This window comes from Mya arenaria, chromosome 12 (genome assembly GCF_026914265.1).
Source record: "Mya arenaria isolate MELC-2E11 chromosome 12, ASM2691426v1".
NCBI lineage: Eukaryota > Metazoa > Mollusca > Bivalvia > Myida > Myidae > Mya > Mya arenaria.
This window is the reverse complement of record NC_069133.1, coordinates 42,280,314-42,289,194: the sequence shown is the minus strand read 5'-3', so window position 1 is coordinate 42,289,194 and position 8,881 is coordinate 42,280,314. Positions and strand designations below refer to the sequence as shown.

Genomic DNA, 8,881 nt, shown 5'->3' with positions numbered 1-8,881 from the left:
AGGATCATCTAATAGTCAGGCTTAGCCTCCATGTTGAGTTTCAGGGCCATAGGTGCAGGCATTGTCAACTAATCAGTCAGACATGCTTTGACACCTTCCTGTTCAAGGTCACTGTGACCTTTGACCATATTACCCCTAAAATCAAAAGGCGTCATCTACTGGTCAAACCAAACTTTCATGTCAAGTTTGACAATAGGTCTAGGAATTGTAGAGCTATCACCCGCAAAAGCTTTGGTCTACTTTCAGACAGACGGACGTAGCAGCCAACATGTGCAAAGCAATATACTCTTCTTCTTTGAAGGGGGCATAATAAATTGAAATTTATTAAATATTTTTGTTTATTATGTTAATTAAATTACACTACATACAACAAGTTCCATTTTGATATTTTCGAATGCTCATTTATACATGTACATGGGTTTTGATCTGACTATGAACATGAAACTACATAGTGATGTTCCCTCCTATCAATTCTAAATTTAAATAACCATGAGAAAAAAGAATGTTTTCACTGCACCATGAATAAATATGTCAAACAAAATAAATGTCAAGTTATTCAAGATTAATTTAACACTGTTCTTTTGATGATTTCCGTGCATTCCTGACTGCAGGTTTTTCCCATTTTTCCACACAGTTATTTCATATTGGCCTTACAAGGTCAGATCTTGAGTTGGGTCTTCATTGCCGGACACTGTCTCTTTATTTCCACAGTAAACACACTGGTGCAAGTTTCACTGCAACAACTGCAAAAAAAAGTTATATTATATTCTCACTGAACTCTGCATCAATATTCAATTATATTTTATTGGATTTAGGAAATGTCTTTGTTTTAAAGGGTTCATATAAATTAATGCATTTTTTTTTTCAATTTAATCCATTATCATGCTGGACTCTTTGACATTGATGGTTAAAACAAAGAAGGCATATGATTTGTGTACAGATTAAACATTATTAATTATAAATATGTTCTTTAATAAATAGGCAAGTGGCAACAATTTCCCCAGTTAAAAAGTTTACATTTGCATATCTGCAGATTAATCAATTGCATTTCTTTTGCTTTGATCATTTAAATCAAATGAGTTAGACATGATAACGCATTAAAATAAGAAATATATATTTTGGGCATCAAATTATAGTGTGTGCCTTCAATCTAGAAATAAATTTCTTCTCAACATATGCTAAATTATATTTTTTTTTATATAAACCAAGATTTTGATTATGACATACCTGCATAGTTAGTGGTCTCCATAACTGCTCAGAAATGCTCCCTATGACAAACTAAGTGCTGGTGTATGGCTGGGGAATAGTGCTGCTCCAACCAATAGCGCAATTCTTCCTACAGGTGGACCAGCTCCTCAATATGGTTTCTGTCATGGCAATGAAAACAGTATGTAACATGCCCTTTTCTACTTTCCAGAGAATGAATCTTCCAATCTCAATTACAAATTTAAGAACAAATTTATACATATGCAAGTGTAATGTTGTTAAAAACAAACCATTTAAGTGCAACAAAACTATAAGATTTTAGGTGAGAATTGAGCCAAATCAAAACATTTAGTCATTTAAAGCAGCACTCTCACAGATTTACTGTTTTTACAACCTTTGTATTTTTTGTCTTGGAATGACCTATTTTTTGCGTAAATATCTGCAAACCAGTGATATAAGACTACTGACAAAATATTATTCTGTCAAACTGAGCTAACCGGGTAACTGATTTTTAGGCAGTTCCCAGCTTGGCTCTACAATTGACAGGTGCATTATACATTATAAAGAAAATAAATCAAACACTTGAAGCACTAGTCCAAATAATAGTAACTTGACTGATCTTTTTACAGATTTTGAAATGGCATATCCTTCACATACATTTTTTTGTACCAAAAGTGGGTAACGTTTAGACGTTAGGGATTGGAAGAATCCCGTATAACACGTTTATTATTTCAGACTAATGTACATGTACCTTCGTGTCCGAAATCGATCACTTCCTGGCAGCTCATTTCTGGATTGTCTCCATCTAAATTTAACATTTTTAGACGCATACATTGATGCCATTTTTTTCGATTGATGTTGAAGCAATAACACTAAATACAGGTCGGTTATTTTGTAGAGGAACGTGTTCGAAGTAACATTCAATTTTATTTCCGCATAATCGCCGCCATATTGTGTATGACTTTAAAAACTGCACCCTATTGTGCAAAATAACAATAGGCATAACGTTGACACACTGTGATAATCCGAATAACTTACTCAAACAAATACAATAGTTCGATTGCTGCTGAAAATAAATCATTTGAAACATAAAAGCTATTTAACAAAATATTACATGATATGAACTCTTTAACCGCGTATAATTTATTTCTTAATAGCTTTCAGTCATAAAATATGTTCTTTGCCGGGGTTTGCCGGGTCAGTCTTGAATGCCGGGATATGTGTGACGTCACACGGGGTGCAAACATGTGGTGTAGCTTACTACTGGTTGTAGAGTAAAATGACTTCGTATGTAAATGCTATACTTTCATTATGTTTCATTACTTTGTTCAATAAAACTCACCAAATTGCAAGTACAACTATACTAAGAGTAACACGCAATGTTTGTCATAAAAAAGGCAATAACGCGTTAAATACACATAAGCAAGTACTTGACGCCCCGCATTCACGTAAGTAGTTCTGTTGCTACGCAGGTGGTGTGTATTAATATATTCATGTTCAATATGTCGTGTCACGCGACTAGTCGCGTTTCTGAAATACCGCTCTCTAAAGACTGTCGGCTTGCAGCCGACAGTCTAAAAGCGAATGCGCGCTAAGGAGAAAATGCTGCTAATTACAATATTGAGCTTCGGTGAAAATTTCTGTCAATTAAAGACTAGGCTAGATATATATATAAACGTGATCTTGGAAGTATTTTAATGTGAATTAAGGCATTATCTGCCTGAAATAAGGGCAACGTGATTAAATTATTCGTGTCTAAATCAAAGACACATATTAACGTATTTTACTAAAGACAAAACAGAAAGAAAAAAGACAGATTCAGCAGTAATGATCCATATTATGTGGTTTAAGGCATGTGGTGACTAAAACATGTTGCTTATGTATTTTTCGAAAATAGAGTAATTGCAAAACATTGCGAAATTTGAACTACAAAATACACATACCTTGATGACATAGAACACAAAAGAAGCCCGCATGTTACAAACCACGTGGCATATCAACTCTGCAGGTGATGCATTGTGGCAGGTGGGTTGTTTGTCAACAATTGGTTTGTGTACTCTCTAGAGATAGCAGATTTTGACCAATGCTTCTCAAATTAGTTCAGAAAAATCGTCTTAGAGCAATTTCAGACATGTTCGAATATGGGTTATTTTGGGCTATAAATAAGGTCACTTGGACTTATCTGTAAAACCTAACTATAATTGACTTGGCAATTTTTCAATTAACTTCGAATATGGGTAATATCGGGTCAAAAATCTCACAGTGTTATGAAACTTTATCAGAATGATTGTTTTCTCTTCCTTTAAAAGCTGTTTGGTTGCTTTGAATCTCATTTTGAATTTCGGACATCCTTGTTTAAAACTAGGTATATGAGTAAAATAATATTGTTTACACAATATAGAGTGAAAAACCTTCTGAGAATAATTATGTTGATGAGTCATCAATCAAGTTCGAATATAGGTGATCTCGGGTCAATACTAGGTCAAAATGTCAAGTTTAAGAGTGTCCTTGTAGTTGGGATACATGTTGTATATTTATATGATCATCGTGTATCATGGTCAGAAAGAGTTTGATGATGAAATCTTGCTAACTTTTGATTTCAAACGCCTACTATCAAAATGTGTATCAAAATGTAGGTATCTAGGTCAAAATCAGTAACAATTGAGCAAATTTATCTTTGGGAGCGGATCGCTTGTCTTGACCAACTATGACGTCAGGGAATAGATCGCCCTTCTGACCAACTATGATCTCAGGGAGCGGATTGCTCGTTTGACCAACTTTGACCCCACTGAAAATTTTGCACATCTGACGAAATATCATCTCCTTGAGAAGACCTCTGGCCTGAATAACTGGCGATGAATGTTCACCCAGGAATATGTTTTAGACAAAACACAATGTATTAATTACAGAGAACAGTTTTTCTGCTGAAACACTGATCTTGATTGATGAAAACGATGTTTTTTTCCTCCAAATTACGAAAAACCACGTAAGGCCTTCATTAATGGTAGTGTGGCAATTGTCAAGTTAATACAGATCGCTCTCAGTCTCGAAGTGTTTTGTGCTGACGAAACAAGACCAAAACCAAACAGTGTAAATAACCAGTTCTAGATTAATGAAATGATTACTCATAGGTTCCCCCTTTATGAACTAAAGCACAGGGCTTTATTAATACATGAAAACAATATTACTATTATTAGTAAGTAGAATATGAATAAATTGTCTTCACTGTCACAAATGTACATCGCGTGTGCGTTTCTTGGTTTAATACTGATTAGTGACACACTTTAGATAAAACGTCGAAAAACAAATCACATTTTAATTATTAATATACATGTAAAACAAACACACGTTGGTGAGAACCCCTCGGGCCCATGATTACAAACGAACTCAAGCCCTAGTTCAATTTCAGTGCTTTTAAACACTCGAATGATTCACCATGTTTTGTAAGAAAAATTCAAGTATCTTTTTCATTTCCTTTTTTTCTCAGAGTCTGTGTCTGTTTTCGGACTAGAGAGCGTTCGTAAACATTGGTGATATCATCTTCTTTCTGGTTTGCTTTCGGAACAAGAGCCACGTAGGCGAGTGTTATTGCTGGTCTGTTGTTGTTAATCAATGAGGCAACATAACTTAATAGCATTTCTTTAAGCGTGCATACACGTTACCGTTGGCTCAAACTTTCGAGTGTTCGAAAGAAATTGTTGTAAACACGTCGCCAATGACAATGCGCGCATGCGTACCTTGGCTTAATATTGATTGAGTTATGCCCCTTGGTCATTTGAAAGAAAGTTTCCACTAAAATCTTCAATTAAGATATGGTTGATAGGTAGGTAGATAGGCGTAACTTATTTTTTCTATTATTTTTTTTAACCGGGCGTATGTACCAAACCGCGGCCTATTTAAGGTATAAAAGTATTGTAGAAACTTTTAAATATAAAACGGTAATTTTTTTGTATGTTCAATGAAAAAAATGCACATTTTTGAAGAAACTAAGTAAATAAAATCAAACTACTGCAAACATGAAAGCGTAGGGTCAGAAGGAAAAGATAGGATCGGTCGGGTCAGTGGAAACAAAACGTTTTTAACGCCTTAACAATATCGTCGGACACTCCCGTTACACCACTGCGCTCTGCATCGCTGACTACGGTTAGCAACTTGGCTAAGAAAATCTCTTCATCATAAATAATTAATGAGGTCGTTTCATTGGTTCCGCATGTGGAAATGTACACAGACACTCATTCCAATGTTTCCCGTAGAAAAAGTATTCTGGCGAAAGCTCGAATTGAAATAGGTCTGCCCTCTAAATCTTAAATATGGAGAGGGTATCCTGGACATAATCCTGTACATTTAATTATTTCGTACCTTTAAAAGAACATTCAGCGCAGTTATCAATCGACACCGCTCGTCATAGCTGCATTATCGAGACATTATAGCGAACGTATGATCTCAGATAAAATTATTTTGATGTGAATTGAGGCATTGTCTAATTAAAACAAGAGAGAAACGTGATTAAATAAATCGTGTCCAGAACAAGGACATTACCGATAAAGATCAGTATTATGTGACTAAAGGCGTGAGGAATATGAAATAGACATAGTTTAACGATAAAGATCCATTTGTGACTTAAGAAGTGTGGTGACTAAAACAAAGACACGAATTAACGGTAAAGATCCGGTATGTGATTTAAGACGTGTGGTGACTTGAACAAAGGGGTTAAAGAATAGAGTGACCTTTACAGGGTGTTTCGTTTTAATGGGTAAACATGGGCTGTACCAGTTCTGCGGTGAATAGTGCTCATAGGTAATAAGACCGGTGATGACTTTATAATTTATTTGCAATTAAATGATTTTCATACTGCCTTCACCAATTTTCTTTTAACGTTTACGACTTACATGTTTCTTGTCTTATATCACAATTTACCGATAACCCTTAGAGATTTACCTATAAGCAATTCAAGTTTAGTCCTGACGATTTTACATTTAACAAGTTAACTTTTGAATGTTAAAATATAAAAGTAAATAAGTAAAATGGTAAACGTCAGACAGAAAATTTAGAAGTTTATATCACAGAGTAGCCCAATGTTAAATTATGAAATTGCGAAATATGAGGCCACCAACGACCATCTGTATTATATTTACAGGTCGTGTATAAAGCTGCTGGAAAATGGCATGGACGCGAACCGAACACCGATCATTCGGATCACCCTCGACAACATTAGCACGGTGAGCAATAATATTTCTGAAGACGAAAGTCGCATTGTCAGAAGGACTTGGTCTGTTCTAGCCAAAGACATGCGAGGGAATGGGATGCAGATTTTCTTGCGTATTTTTGAAATTCATCCGGAAATAAAGAAACTCTTTAAAGTTGAGAATGTCCGTCACTCGGAACTTGCGCGTAACGTTGTGATTAAGGGACACGCTGCCCGCTTCATGAGCGCGATTGGGACCGCTGTGGACAACCTTGATGACCTTGACAACACCCTCGCTCAGCTGCTATTTACTCTGGGGCAGCAGCACAAACATTACGTGGGTTTCAAGGTCGAATACATCGAAGTGTTCTATGAAGCCCTTATGTGGCAGTGGGCGCGCGCTCTTGACGCCAGATTCACAGCACAAGTGTCGGACAGTTGGAGTCATTTGTTTGTATACTTATTGGCGAAACTCCAGGCTGGGTACAACTCCCCCGAATCTCTCGACGATGAAGCGACGCCTAAGAATGTTTATTTCCGCAAACATTCAGGGTCTCTCAATGGTATCTCAGGTGACTCGCTGTTTACTTCACAGTCTCAGGGACTTTCAGTTTATGCCATACGATGAAGTGGGTAGAATTGCATGTAGTTAATAATCATGAGTTATTCTGTTGCATAAGATGAGTTGGATCTACCTACTTACAGTGTAATTTTGTTATGATATATAATGCTATGTTGGTAAGAAAATATGCTCTTAATTTTGACCTCAAAGTATTCTTATTTTCTAATGTACATCAAAATGTAATTCATGATCATTTTCACATCAATATATTGTAATAAAGCACTTACTAGTATGTTTGATAATAGACAAATTGCAATGCAGTTGTTGTGGGTTTTTTTTTCCTTTTATATCTATTGTTAACAATGTATACATAGTTTTCACTATACGATGCACAAGTTAAATAATCAAAATTGCGGCACATTTCATGATGCCCTAATCACATTGCTTTTGTTGGTCGAAAAAAAATTAAAATCAAGCTGTTGTTTACGTTCTTCCAATGGCCAGTCAAATAAATCTGCACAAAACATCTCCTCATGCATCACATATGAGAATAAGTGCATGACAAAATACACCTATGCCATGAGGAAACCTCTTGTATCAAAATGGGTTTTAATTATCACTAATAAATGAGTATAGCATACAATAGGTGCATTTTAACACATATAATTTTAATGTATACATTTACATGCATAAGCTTACGAAAATGGACATTTTAAAAGGACTTCAGTAATTATGTTTATACAAATTTGTGAGCCAGGGGATGCTTTAGTATCATTCGATGGTAGAGAGATTGCGAAATATTGCTAACTGCAAACTACACATGAATCGATGACGTAGTATGCAAATGTAGTTCACACGTCACAAGTTATCGTACAGGTAGCGTTTCGTTCATTTTCATTTTTTTACCTTTATCAGATGTATTTGCCTTCTCTCATGACTTTTTAAAGAATTTGATTTCACTCGGCAAAAATTCACTCGAGTCGAATACAATCTCCCGGATCAAAAAGCAGTACTAATAGCCTCATGTTTTACCCTATATATAGTAAAATAGTTGACCCACATAATATATATCGTTTATTACTTTTTTCATATATGGAAATCGGAAATACAGGATGTACTTTAAGCAAAACACAACAAAAGAGAGCACTGCAACATTAAAAACGGTTGGTTACTTATGTAAATAACAAAAGCACATGTCAAACAGTTGATAAAAGATTGGTGTATCGAATTTAATCTTTTGTCCCTTTTTGTCGTATAATTCCACCATTTTTTTTCATCAATATTTAATTATCAGTTGTAATGGAAATGTGCTTGGTCTTTATCCATTGTTCCGTTTATCCTTGATGATTATATATTTCCTGTTATCAAGGAATAAACAAGTGTTTGTATTACAGTTCTTACGTACACATTTTAGCTGAGGGGACCAGGTGATGTATTGCGGTATGTGGGTCGTCCGTCGTCAACAATTGGTTGAAGTCCCAATTGTTTACCAGTGCTTCCCAAAATTGCTCGGAAAGGTTGTCTTGATGAATTTTCGAAATGTTCAGATATGTGTTATTTGGGGTCATAATCTATGTCACTAGGTCAAATATTGTTGAAGCATTAAAGACTTGTTTTTCAGCTGATCTCTGTTAAACCTCACCAAAATGATTGACGTGGTAAATGATCGATCAACTTCGAATATGGGTCAAACCTGGTCAAAAAGAATCAAGTTACAATGTAAAATTCCGAAAAAAACTATGTTTTGAAAATGGGCCTGTATGGTTTTAAAAGGTCTTTATTTATAAAAATGAACTTTTGCTGGAGAAATTTAGCGGTTTTTTTCTCATCCGATCTGGCTGAGAATAATTGTTTTGTTGAATTCTCAATCAAGTTAGAATATGGGTGACCTTTGGTCAAAAGTAGGTAATTAGGTCGAATTATTTGTA

The 8,881-nt window shown here is 35.3% G+C and overlaps 1 long non-coding RNA gene across 1 annotated transcript; it reads right to left on the bottom strand.

Moving 5' to 3' along the window:
- Positions 1–414: 414 nt before the first annotated feature.
- LOC128210313 (uncharacterized) lies at positions 415–2,130 on the bottom strand. The gene is made up of 3 exons (XR_008257142.1): positions 1,958–2,130; positions 1,228–1,367; positions 415–743 (listed from the first exon to the last, which is right to left on the bottom strand). It is a non-coding gene; the product is annotated as an uncharacterized LOC128210313 (long non-coding RNA).
- Between the last annotated feature and the right edge of the window lie 6,751 nt (positions 2,131–8,881).